General features: G+C 49.3%; 1 protein-coding gene across 2 annotated transcripts in view; it reads right to left on the bottom strand.

Moving 5' to 3' along the window:
* Positions 1 to 12,630, bottom strand: part of CAPG (capping actin protein, gelsolin like) — a 120,299-nt gene that overhangs the window by 16,148 nt on the left and 91,521 nt on the right. The window contains exon 1 of one of the 2 annotated variants that reach the window (XM_020889428.2): positions 1,422 to 1,465. The exons of the other annotated variant lie outside the window; for it this stretch is intronic. The gene's annotated coding sequence lies outside the window, so the exon portion shown is untranslated. Of the gene's footprint in view, positions 1 to 1,421; positions 1,466 to 12,630 lie in introns of those variants that run through there. 2 annotated transcript variants of the gene reach the window in all.

The raw sequence follows: 12,630 nt of genomic DNA, 5'->3' as shown, positions 1-12,630 counted from the left end.
CAGGGCTAATCAACAGACTAGTTAAGATAAGATTCAGCCTTCAGGGCCCCATCCAGGGAGTGGCAGTGGAACAAAATCAATTCACGTGTTAGAATTTCTGGACCAGAACAAGATGAGAAGTTAAAAGTTCTCTTCAAAGAACACAAACTCTAGCTGATACCTGAGTGTCTCCAGGTCCTTAAAAAGAGGGTCTGGTGTAATGGAAAGACTGAACAGTTTGATTACTATTGATTCTGCTTCATCTTCCTGGCAGGCTGCAGTCCATGGAATTGCAGAGTCAGATACAACTGAGCAACTGAACCACAACTTGCTTCCTCTTGCAAGTGACTCAACTTTCTGTAGCCTCCCTGTGCCTTATCTGTAAAATGGGCATGAAGATAAGCAAGCAGATTAAATGAGATGGTGTAATTAACGAGCAAATAATAGATGATGGCTCGGTGGTAAAAGAATCCGACTGCAATGCAGGAGACTTGCAGAAGAAGCAGGTTGGATCCCTGGGTTGGGAAGATCCCCTGGAGAAGGGAATGGCAACCCACTCCAGTATCCTTGCCTGGGAGATCCCATGGGCAGAGAAGCCTGGCGGGCTGCAGTCCATGGGTTCACAAAAGATTAGGACATGACCAATAGACTATGCAACAACTAAACAAATAATAGGTGCTCAATAAACCTAGATGGCTTTCTCTGGCCAACAGAGAATTTATCCTGGGACCCCAGTTCATGTGCCCAGCATCTCTGGAAGCAATCCTCCTGCCTCCTCCCCCAGTTCACAATTTAGCAGAGAGATGGGAAGTTAAACCCCAGATCACTCCTGGGGTTTGACTTTCCATTGTCGCCCTTCCAGAACCCCGCCCCAGCAAGGCTGGTCCACTCCAGTGTGCACCAGTGCAGAACCTGAGTGGCTCTGGGGCTCTAGACTCCGCAGTGACCAAGGGCACAAGGATGAATCCAACTCACTGCTCTGTTTCTACACTGGAGCCTCACCTGGCTGAAAAAATAGATGGCCCCATCACCGAGGAGGGTGGAGGAGGGTTTGCAAACTAACAAGGAAACAAAAGAGCAGGTCGTTTAAAAGAATTTAGGAGTCTCAAGGCTCTTGGGACTCTTAACAGTACACATGCTATCATTGACATTATCTGGTAACCAAACACTAAAACTTCTTTTTAACAGACTCATATTTCTCCTCCCTCTCCCGTCTCCCCATGAGAGATGCTCAGTTGGTCCCAAATGGAGTAAAATAAACATTTCTTCCGCACGGCCCTCCCCCAGCCCCTCCTTAGGGGAAAGGAGGAGAGGTGATTAGACACGCGGATGTACCCCTAAGAAAAGAGGGGGGAGCAGGATGCACCGTGACCAGCTGAGCCCCTCAGAAGCCTACAGGGGGAATTCAGGCGCCTGCTGGTCAGACCCCAAGCGCTACTTGCCTGTCTGTGCCTCGCTGGCTCGCTCCGGGCACTGTCTCTGCTACCCTCCCCTCCTCTCCTCCCGGGCCCCAGCCCAGCCCCCGCCCCCGTCCCCGACGTGAACGGCTGGAAGCCTCCCCGCCTACCCGAGTGAGTCAGAGGGGAGGGCCGGGCCCCTCGCAGTCATCCCGCCGGTGGAGGCTCGGCACCGAGAGGGGCTGAGAATTTGGGCTAGTATTAGGGAAACTATTAGTTTACCCTACTATGTGGTAAACTTGGCCAGAGCAAGACTGTGTTCACATCCCATTCAATTGTTAGATCCCTGAGCTGGATTAAGCTGGAATAGCTACTTCTCCTTTAGTGCCTGCTTTGTACTCCTTGCTTTAAAATCTTTTATTTATTTATTCCACCCCCCCAACGCCCCGCACCGAATTTGGGATCTTACTTCCCCACCAGGGACGGAACCCATGCCCCCTGCAGCAGAAGCTCAGTGTTTTAACCACTGCACTGCCAGGGAGGTCCCTGTATTTAGTGCTTTAAACGTGACCTCGTTCAGTCCTCACAACTATTTGTCGTTATGCTGCCTAATAGATGCTCTGGGAGCTCAGAGACGGTGGGTCACAGGTCCAGGGTCACACTGCCAGTTCAGTAGTAGAACCAGGATTCTAATACAGGCTAGTGTGGCTTCAAACTGGTGCAGGAGATACAACACCCCACCCTTCTTTTTATTCAGAGGGAAACAGCCCAGCCAGGGTCCATACTTGGAGGCCAGGTCTTCTTTAAGTGAACCACCAACAGTCCACACTCCCACGCTGGCTTTTGAATGAAGAGAGCCATACACAGCAGGCCAACCCCTGCAAGATGTCAGCTAACAAGAGGCACCAGGATTAGGGCATGGCCCCTTGACCCAGAAGTAAGAGGACTTTATCAAGCAGCTTGGAAAATTGCAACCAGTAGGACTTTCTCCAAGGCCCACTGATGGGGTCTGGTTCAGTTCAGTTCAGTTGCTCAGTCGTGTCCACCTCTTTACAACCCCATGGACTGCAGCATGCCAGGCTTCCCTGTTCATCACTAACACCCAGAGCCTACTCAAACTCATGTCCATCGAGTTGGTGATGCCATCCAACCATCTCATACCCTGTCATCCCCTTCTCCTCCCACCTTCAATCTTTCCCAGCATCAGGGTCTTTTCAAATAAGTGAGTTCTTCGCATCAGGTGGCCAAAGTATTGGAGTTTCAGCTTCAGCATCGGTCCTTCAATGAATATTCAGGACTGATCTCTTTTAGGACAGACTGGCTTGATCTCCTTGCCGTCCAAGGGACTCTCAAGAGTCTTTTCCAACACCACAGTTCAAAAGCATCAATTCTTCAGTGCTCAGCTTTTTTTATAGTTCAACTCTCACATCCATACATGACTACAGGAAAAACCATAGCTTTGACTAGATGGACCTTTGTTGGCAGAGTAGTGTCTCTGCTTTTTAATATGCTGTCTAGGTTGGTCATAACTTTTTTTCCAAGGAGCAAGCATCTTTTAATCTTCATGGCTGCAGTCACCATCTGCAGTGATTTTGGAGCCCAGGAAAATAAAGTCCGTCACTGTTGCCATTGTTTCCCCATCTATTTGCCATGAAGTGATGGGACCAGATGCATGGGGTCTGATATGCGCATGCTAAGTTGCTTTAATCACGTCTGACTCTATGCAACCCCATGGACTGTAACCCGCCAGGCTCCTATGTCCATGGGATTCTCCAGGGAAGAATATCGGAATGTGTTGCCATGCCCTTCTCTAGGGGATATTCCTGACCCAGAGATCAAACCTGTGTCTCTTACATCTCCAGCAATGGCGGGTGGGTTCTTTACCACTAGCACCACCTGTCTGGTGGAGTATAAGGGAAACAATTCAAAGCCTGGTTCTACCTGCTTCCATCTGGGCAACACCAAGGGACTCTACTCCACTCCTGAGGAATGCTTAGACACTATCCTCCCACCTGGTGTCCACCCTCTTCTGGCTCTTCTGACTCCAGTCCAGAAGAGCAGATCAGGCTGAACTGTTGCATTTCCTCAGCCTGGGGGGATGGCAGGGTTCTGTCACAATACCTAAACATCCCATATCACATTCTCCCAAAATGTTCATTTGAAGAAACATTGACTCAGGATGCTACTAGCCTTTAAATCTGATCAACAATGAAGTTTTCTAGATCATTTCTTCTGCTCTGAGGAATACCCAGGAGTCTGGATGGTTATCTTTTCTGAATGTGCAGGCTAAGTCACTTCTACCGTGTCCAACTCTTTGCGACCCTATGGACCATAACCGGCCAGGTTCCTCTGTCCTTGGGATTCTCCAGGCAAGAATACTGGAGTGGTTTGCCATTCCCTTCTCCAGAGGAGCTTCCTGATTCAGGGTTTGAACCTGGGTCCTGCATTGCAGGCAGATTCTTTACCATCTGAGTCACCAGGGAAGCCCATTTTCTGGATAAAGCTCACACTTTAAAAGTTTGTTTCTGGGACTTCCCTGGTGGTCTAGTGGTTAAGAATCTGACTTCCAATACAGGGGACATGGGCTAGTTCCCTGGTGGTTCAACAGTAAAGAATCTGCCTGCAATTCAGGAGACCTGGGTTCCATCCCTGGGTTGGGAAGATTCCCTGGAGAAGGGCATAGCTACCCACTTTAGTATTCTTGCCTGGAGAATTCCATGGACAGAGGAGCCTGGCAGGCTACAGTTCATGGGATCGAAAGGAGTTGGACACGACTGAGCCGCTAACACTTCACTTATTTCACTTTCAGGGAACTGAGATTCCACGTGTTGTGGGAACCTAAGCCTGCGTGCGGCAACTACTGAGCCTGCAGGCCACAAATAGAGAGAAGCCTGCACCTCAAATGAAAGATGCCACATGATGCAATAAAGATCCCATGTGCCAAAACTGAGAACTGACACAGCCAAATAAATAGATTTTTTTTTTTTTAAGTTTGTTTTCAAGCACTGAAGGGTACTCGGAGGCTTCCTGGATGGTGATGTCCCAAATTTCCTTGGTGACCGGTTGGGAAAATGGGACTGTCCAATACAGCACAAATGAGCAGGCCAAGAGAAGCTCAGGTGGAGCACTGTGCCTGAGACAGGACAGGTTTGCCCAGGTAAGACCACACTGGATCCTCAGCACCACTCTAAGGTCCTGATAATAGCTGACACTCTTTTGAGTGTTGGCACTCAGTGCCAGGTGCTGTCCTTCATATGGGTTTCTCATTTAATCCTTCCATTTGCCCTCTAAAATAGATCCTCTTTTTTTTAGATTATTTTTAAAAAATTATTTTCTTTTTGGCTGCGCTGAATTGTCATTGCTTCTAGCAGGATTTCTCTAGTTGTGGCAAGTGTGGGCTACTCTCTAGTTGCGGTGTGTGGGCTTCTCTTTGCAGTCGCTTCTCTTGTTGAGGAGCACAGGCTCTAGGTATTCGGGCTTCAGTAGCTGTGGCTTGATTGTGGGCTTAGTTACCTTGAGGCATGTGGAATCTTCCCAGATCCTTGTCCTCTGCACTGGCAGGGAGATTTTTAACCACTGGACCAAAGGAAGTCCTAAACTAGATCCTTTTATTATCCTCATTTTACAGATGAGGAAATGGAGGCAAAGTGGTGTTGAAATAACTTGCTCTAAGACACCCTCAGTAAATACAGAGCCAGGTGGTAGGACCCCCAGCCTCCCTGATCTCCGGAGGTGCATCGGAACTGAGACCTGCCCTTCTCCTCCCTGCCTGGCCCTGCTCTCTCTACTCCTCTCCCAAGGCCTCTCTTGCTCTCAGCATTTAATGCTAGTGTCAGCTCTGAGTCCTTCACACATAAAAGGCTACCTCTGCTCATCCTCTAGATAACATGCTTTTAAAAAAAAAAAAAGAATTTTTATTTCAAAATAATTCTAGACTCACAGGAATTTACAAAAATAGTACAGAGTATTGATACATGTTACAACCTGAATTTTTAAAGCATCATGCTAAGCAAAAGAAGCCAGTCATGAAAGATCACATATTATATGATTTCATTTACATGAAATGTCCAAAATCGGCAAAGCTATAGAAACAAGAAGTAGATTAGTGGTTGCTTAGCATCCCAGGGGATGAGAACTTTAGGGGGCAACTGCTGATTTCTTTTGCAGGTGATGAAAATGTTATAAAGTTACATTGTGGTGATAACTGCATAACTCTGAGAATACACTAAAAAAAAAACACTGAATTGTACACCCAATAAAGTTGTCACCAAATGAGAAGCGAAAGGGCTTTGTAACCTTTGACTGGTAAGACCAGCCTCCACCCATTTACACCCCACTTAAAAAAACTGTATAGAGAGGTTCCAGGTAAATACCTCCCAGCTTTTCCTAACGGTGACATCTTACTTAACTACACTTAAGTGTGAAAAGTGAAAGTGTTAGTTGCTCAGTCGTGTCTGACTGTTTGTGACCCCATGGACTGTAGCCTGCCAGGCTCCTCTGTCTGTGGAATTCTCCCGGCAAGATTACTAGAGTGGGTTGCCATTCCCTTCTCCAGGGGATCTTCTTGACCCAGGGATCACACCCAGCTCTCCTCCATTGCAGGCAGATTCTTTACTGCTGAGCCACCAGGGAGTCCACACTAAGTGTACCTTCCCCTTTAAAGCGAGCTTCTGAAGCCCCAGCACTTTTCCTCCAGTACTTCAGAGTGCAGAGAACACCTCACCCAGGCCCCATGCTTTAGTTTACAAAACACCCTCTCCACGCACAACCCACATCCCCCAACTTGATCCTCAAAGCAAACCTGTGGGCCAGGGTTGACCTATTTCTTAGTTTTCATTCAGAAGAGCCCTCCTCCCTCCCTGGTATCCTGTGGTTGTTTAGTTGCTAAGTCCTGTTCAACTCTTTTGCGACCCCATAGTCTGCCAGTCTCCTCTGTCCATGGGATTTCCCAGGCAAGAATACTGGAGTTGGGTTGCCATTTTCTGGGCTCCTGTAGGGTTGCTAAATTTGGCAAATAAAAATTTTGATCTGTCAACCCTGTAGGGTAATCAGCTCTAATGTGCCCAGCCAGTCCTGGGCGGGTCTGGTCATCATTTTGGGACACCGTTGATCACAAACTCTCTAAGTCTGAAAGGGCCCTGGATCATCGCCTGCTTCAGCAGAGCTGCGCTGGGGCTCCCAGGCCAAGTCCTCAATCTGGCTTTCTCTCCGGGCTTTCCACCCCTCCCAGACCGCGCCCCTCTTCATGCTCTGGTTTGCGAATCTGGCCGCTGGTCCCATAGGCGCCGGCACGAAGGTCGAGCTGGTGAACAGCGGGTGGGAGGTGGAGGCCGATAGGAAGGACCAGGGGGAGCTTGGCCGAGATTGCGACCCGCGCCAGGCCTACTATGCAGATCCAGGGTCCGCTGAAGGAAGCAGGAATAAGGACGGCACCAGGCCGGGCCCAGGTGGGACTCCGATTCCCGGCCCCACCGAGGCCAGACCCCAGTCCAAACTGCAAATCCCAGCAGGAGTAGGCGGGGTGGGACCAGACCTCGGGAGCACCGGCCTGCGGTCTTTGCGCCTTGCCTAAGTGCAGTGAGCCCTCGGGGGCGAGGTTAAAAGGATGGGGACGCCACAGCGGACCTCGAGACACGCTGATAGACACACACACACACAAACACACAGACCCACATAGGCGCGCATGGCCTGTTGGTCCCGCCTCTACGAACTACAAATCCCAGCAGGCAGTGGACGTGGGGGCGGGGCCTCAGGAAGGAGGTGCTCCCGACCGGAAGCGCGTGTCAGGCGAGTGTCGGGCGCGGTGGGATCCCCCGGCTCCAGGTGGGGGCACTCCGTGCCTCGTGTGGAAGAGGTCCCTTCTCTGCCCGAGGCTCGGCTCCGGGTCGCTGCACACGCTGCTTCACCGTGGGGTCGCCGACCCGAGCTGCTCTCCGAGATCCTGAGCCCCGCCCTCCCGACCGGGCTGCCGGGGAAGCGGATGGCGGGTGGGCGCTTGGGCCAGTAGCCTTGGTTCGCAGAGTCTGCCTCCTTAACCCTCTCTCCACCGCCTGAAGCGAACTCCCTTTTCCCGGAGGGAGGAGTAGCCCGGACCCTGAGGCAGAACTAAGCCTGTTGGGGGTCTCTGTGTGGCCTGCACATCTCATGGAGCAGCCCAGGGAAGGCCAGCGTTCTCCGAGTTCTGGGATGTAGGTCCGGATATTTGGTCCACGGTGTCTAACCGCTCTCAGCTCCCTGCACCCCGGCATCAGCTGTATATGGCAGAGCCAGATAAGGCCGAGGGGCTGCCAGGAAGTAATAACCAGGGCACTTTCCTTCGGTATGCTCGGTCTCAAAGTGCTCAGCTCACACCCTAGCGTCTAGCGCCAGCACTCCCCTCCTTACATAAAGATCCGCTGAGACACTATAGCAAGGACTTACCCAGGCCCTGTCGGTGCCAGTCAGGAACTCAAGGGTCCAGCCTGTCTGTGGGATGAGGCCCCCCTTCATCCACCTTCCGGGGCCAGGGCAGTCTCTCTCCCGAAGCCTCTTCTCAGCTGATTTCTGGCTCCCAAGTGAGGGTTCAGGTTACACCTGTATCGAGAGCACTGACACCGCAGTGGCCAGCAACACATTGGACTTTCTGTCTTCAACCCCATTTTCAGCTTTTACACTTTCTGATCTGGCCATATACTGCTGTTCCCTGATCATCAAGGTGGAAAACACCTAGTTTATGCAGGTATTAGGGCTTCCCAGGTGACGCAATGGGAAAGAATCCGCCTGGCATGCTGGAGACACAAGAGTCTTGGGTTCCATCCCTGGGTCTGGAAGATCCCTGGAGGAGGAAATGGCAACCCTCTCCAGTATTCTTGCCTGGAGAATCCCATGGACAGAGGAGCCTGGTGGGCTACACAGCCCATGGGGTCACAATCAGTCGAACAAGACTGAACGACTAACACACATACACACAAAGGTATAACCGTGATCCTGTCACAATCAGAAAAGACTGAGCGACTAAAATACACACACACACACAAGAAGGTATAACCATAATCCTGTAATGTCACAATGAGATTTTATTCTTCTGTAGTTAGATGAAGACTAGCTGCTTTCTATAAATATTCCATTTAATCTTGGAACAGTTAGAAACAACTCAGAGAGGATATTGAAAGCAAAACGCCCAGGTTCCTTTTGGTAACTGGAGTAGGGGTCATATTAAATGTGGGGTGGTCTCTAAGCATGCCACTGCTCCCTGGGAAGTTCTTAAATATTTGGTTTTCCAAGTATTTCTTTTAAGACAAAATAGCATTTCTTATGCCCCTTTTCTTTTTTTTTTTTTTCATTTATTTATTTATGACTGCACTGGGTCTTTATTGCTTTGCACAGGCTTTCTCTAGTTTTGGCAAGTGGGGGGCTACTCTTCTTTGCAGTGTGATGGTTTCCTATTGCGATGGCTTCTCTTATTGAGGAGTAAAGGCTCTAGGCACACGGGCTTCAGTAGTTGCAACACTTGGGCTCACTAGTTGTGGCTGGAAGACTCTAGAACACAGACTTAGTAGTTGTAGCTCACAGGCTCTGTTGCTCTGAGGCATGTGGAATCTTCCCAGTCCAGGGATTGAACTCATGTCCCCTGCATTGGCAGGCAGATTCTTAATCACTGAACCATCAGGGGAGTCTCTAGCCCCTTTTCTGTTTGCTCATTTCTGTTACCCTCTAACTTGGTGAGAGTGTTAGTCGCTCAGTGGTGTCTGACTGTTTGTGACCCCATGGATTGTAGCCCGCCAGGCTCCTTTGTCCATGAAATTCTCCAGGCAAGAACACTGCAGTGGATAGCCATTCCATGCTCTAGGGAATTTTCCCGACCCAGGGATTGAACTCAGGTCTTCTGCGTTGATTCTTTACCGTCTGAGCCACCAGGAAAGCCCACCCTCTAACCTTTTAAGAACCTAGTTACAGGAATGAGCTCTCTGAGCAATTGAAACTAACACCTGACTTATGCTCTAACCTGTTGAGTCTTTTCCTAGATAAAAGAAGATTAAAGAATTAAGCAGTTTAAAAATGACTAAGCTGTTTACCCCCAAAAGCCCCCTTAGCAATCCTGCAGGCAGATCATGTAGGCAAGATGACATTTGAAGACAGTCAACCAGTCTGTACACAATGGAGAACGATAGAGAACCCAACGGCCTGCCTAGACAATTCACTGAGATTCTTCCCCCACATTTTTCCTTTTAAAAACTGTCATGTGGATGTTTGGCAGAAACCAGTACAATTCTGTAAAGCGGATTAATCCTTCAGTTAAATTTAAAATTAAAAAAACTGTCATGACTAAGCAGAATCTTTGGAGTTGGTCTCTGGACACAAGTCCACCTTCTCCCCAGATCAGTCACTTTTCCTTTCTACTGACTCTTTGTGCTGCTTGTTCATGCTAAGTCGCTTCAGTCGACTCTTTGCGACCCCATGACTGTAGCCCGCACCAGGCTCCTCTGTCCATGGGATTCTCCAGGCAAGAATACTGGAGTGGCTTGACATTTCCTCCTCCAGAGGATCTTCCTGACTTGTCTCTTGCTTTAGAAGGTGCGTTCTTTACCACTAGCGCCACCTGGGAAGCTTGCCTCTCTAATAATTGGCTTCTGATCAGCGAGCATCCAAACCTGGGCTCAATAACAGAACAACCAATCTTTTGTTGAGTAGCCCCACTGCCCCTAGAGATGAAAGATAGGTGCTATAGAAACTTGGAGACAGTCATTGGCACTCTATAAGAGCCCATTCTCTTCTGCATTCCAAGACTTAGCACCAGACTCTTGAATCAGTAAGAGTCTGTGTGACTGCCAGGGATATGCCAAAGCCATTTAATGCCTAACCCTGCCTCCTGAAGACCCAACCGGCAGGGTACAGTCAAAATCACAGGGCAATATTATTAAGTCATTATGGAAAATATATCTAAGGATAAGGTGCACCAAAAGCTGGGTCCTTTTGGGGCTTCCCTGGTGGTCCAGTGGTTGAGACGTGTTCGATCGCTGTTGTCCAGGGGACATGGGTTCAATCCCTGGTCCAGGAAGATTCCATGTGCTGTGGGACAGCTGAGCCTGTGAGCCACAGCTACAGAAACCCACGCACCATAAAGCTCATGCTTTGCAACAAGAGAAGCCACTGCAGTGGGAAGCCTGAACACAGCAAGTAGAGAATAGCCCCTGCTCTCAGCAACCAGAGAAAACCCACACGCAGCAACAAAAACCTAGTGCAGCCAAAAATAAATAAATAAAAATTAAAAGAAAAAAGTTGGGATTTTTTCTGCTTAGGACGTTGGGAGCAACTCAGAAACATACATATTCTGTACATGAAAGTACTTTCACCTATCCTGGTTACACAGCTGGGCGCAAGAGCAAGATTCCCATTTTGGCAGAGATATCCTTGGCACATGAATAAAAGTATGTTTAAACTAGCATTTAAAAACCATAAACAGGGACTTCCCTGGGGGTCCAGTGGCTGAGACTCTGCACTCTCAATGCAAGGGGCCCAGGTTCGATCCCTGGTGGGGAACTAGAGCCCGCATGCCATAACTAAGACTTGATGCAGCCAAATAAATAAGTGAATATTTTTTAAAAAATTCATTATTTTAGTAATATCTTCCACTTATAGTGAAATTATAGTTGAATTTATCTTTAAGGTTTTGAATACTGTTTGTATGTATATATATATATATACATGTATATATTTTTATATATATATATATATGTATGTATATATTTAATCGTGCATTTGCGTAGGACTTCAAAAATTTCTGTTGATCTTTCAAAGCAAAGTCCTTGCACCAACAATTGGTTGAAGACCACGTCTGCCGTCCTGCTGGCCACGCCCTTTCCCCCCGTTAGCATCTAGGGGGTGAGGGACAGGCTGCCGTGCCTCTTGTCACCACCAGGGGTCGTCCTTTGCCGTGGAACAGCTGCTCAGGTCCCTGTGGCAGGCAGGGACAGGGTGGAGGGCATTGAGGGCTTTGGCCTTGTGTACACAATCAGATGGCTTTGGCCCAAGGCCCAGCATTCATCTCCGCTCTAGTCTCAGCTTTTCCGTTGGTAAAGGTGGGGAGTGTGATCTCAGGGCTCGCCACACCCATCAAGGAAGGATGTGTGACCAGAGACACATCCGTGAGTGGCAGCTCCAGGTTTCTCCTGAGGGGGAGATTGAAGGCCAGGTCGCTTTTCCATACTCCTTCTGGCTCATCAGTCATGTGCGGAAAGAACAAGGAAGCAATGCCAACAGGAGATGCCTGGCTCTCCAGATAGGAGCCTAAGTAGGGCCTTTCTATATCTGGCCAAGGAGGGGGTGCAGGTGGGACTGGGGAATGAGAGGGGTGGAGTGTAGGGAAAGTGGGGGAAGTAGATGCCCAGCCTCCACTTATTAAGGTAAATAGACCCAGTAGGTAAGGACTCAGTAGGGTGATGGCAGGGTCAAAGGTACCCAGAGAAGAGTTGTTGGTAACCATTTGCATTTAAAGAAGCAGATACACAGAGAAAGGAGAAGGAAATGGCAACCCGCTCCAGTATTCTTGCCTGGAGAATCCCATGGACAGAGGAGCCTGGCAGGCTGTAGTCTGTAGAGTCACAGAGACTTGGACACGACTGAGTGACTCTGCACCCACATAAACAGGGAAACTGTGCTGAGCCTAGGCCTGTCGTTGGTGTCCCGTGACAGGAAAGGAGCAAGCCATGGGCCTTTCAGGGAAGAGATGGAGGCTGTTTGCAGGGAGGGGCGGGGCTTTGAGCAGGCAGTGAAGAGTGAGTAACATTTGAATGTGCAGCTACAGCAAATGTTTTTGAGAGCCTGGTATGTGCCAAGCTGTGGGTCAGGCACTTGGGATTCGGTAATGAACCGGACAGACACAGTTGCTACCCGTGTAGAGCTCTTATAGTTGAGTGGGAGTTCACAGTCTAGCCCTGAAATGTACCCACAGATTTAACTACAGTGGAAGCCCCAAGAATGTGTGTGTGGGACACACTACCCTGGTCTGGGACCCTTGCTGAGAGTCAAGGCCTGAAGGAAGAGGGATGCAAGGGGCGGGAGTCGTTCCTGTAGAAAAAAGGCAAGTGCACAGCCCCCAGGTAAGGAGCCTGTTTGAGACTAGAAAGGGATGAACCAAGCCAGGTACCATTATACGTGTTGGCAGCCACCCTGTGTGTGAAAGTGCATCTTAGGCGCTCAGTCGTGTCCGACTCTTTGCAACCCCATAGATTGTAGCCCGCCAGGCTCCTCTGTCCATGGAATTCTCTAGGCAAGA

The sequence above is a fragment of the Odocoileus virginianus genome, chromosome 2 (genome assembly GCF_023699985.2).
Source record: "Odocoileus virginianus isolate 20LAN1187 ecotype Illinois chromosome 2, Ovbor_1.2, whole genome shotgun sequence".
Classification (NCBI taxonomy): domain Eukaryota; kingdom Metazoa; phylum Chordata; class Mammalia; order Artiodactyla; family Cervidae; genus Odocoileus; species Odocoileus virginianus.
The sequence above is the reverse complement of the archived record's forward strand: the minus strand, read 5'-3'. Positions and strand labels throughout refer to the sequence as shown.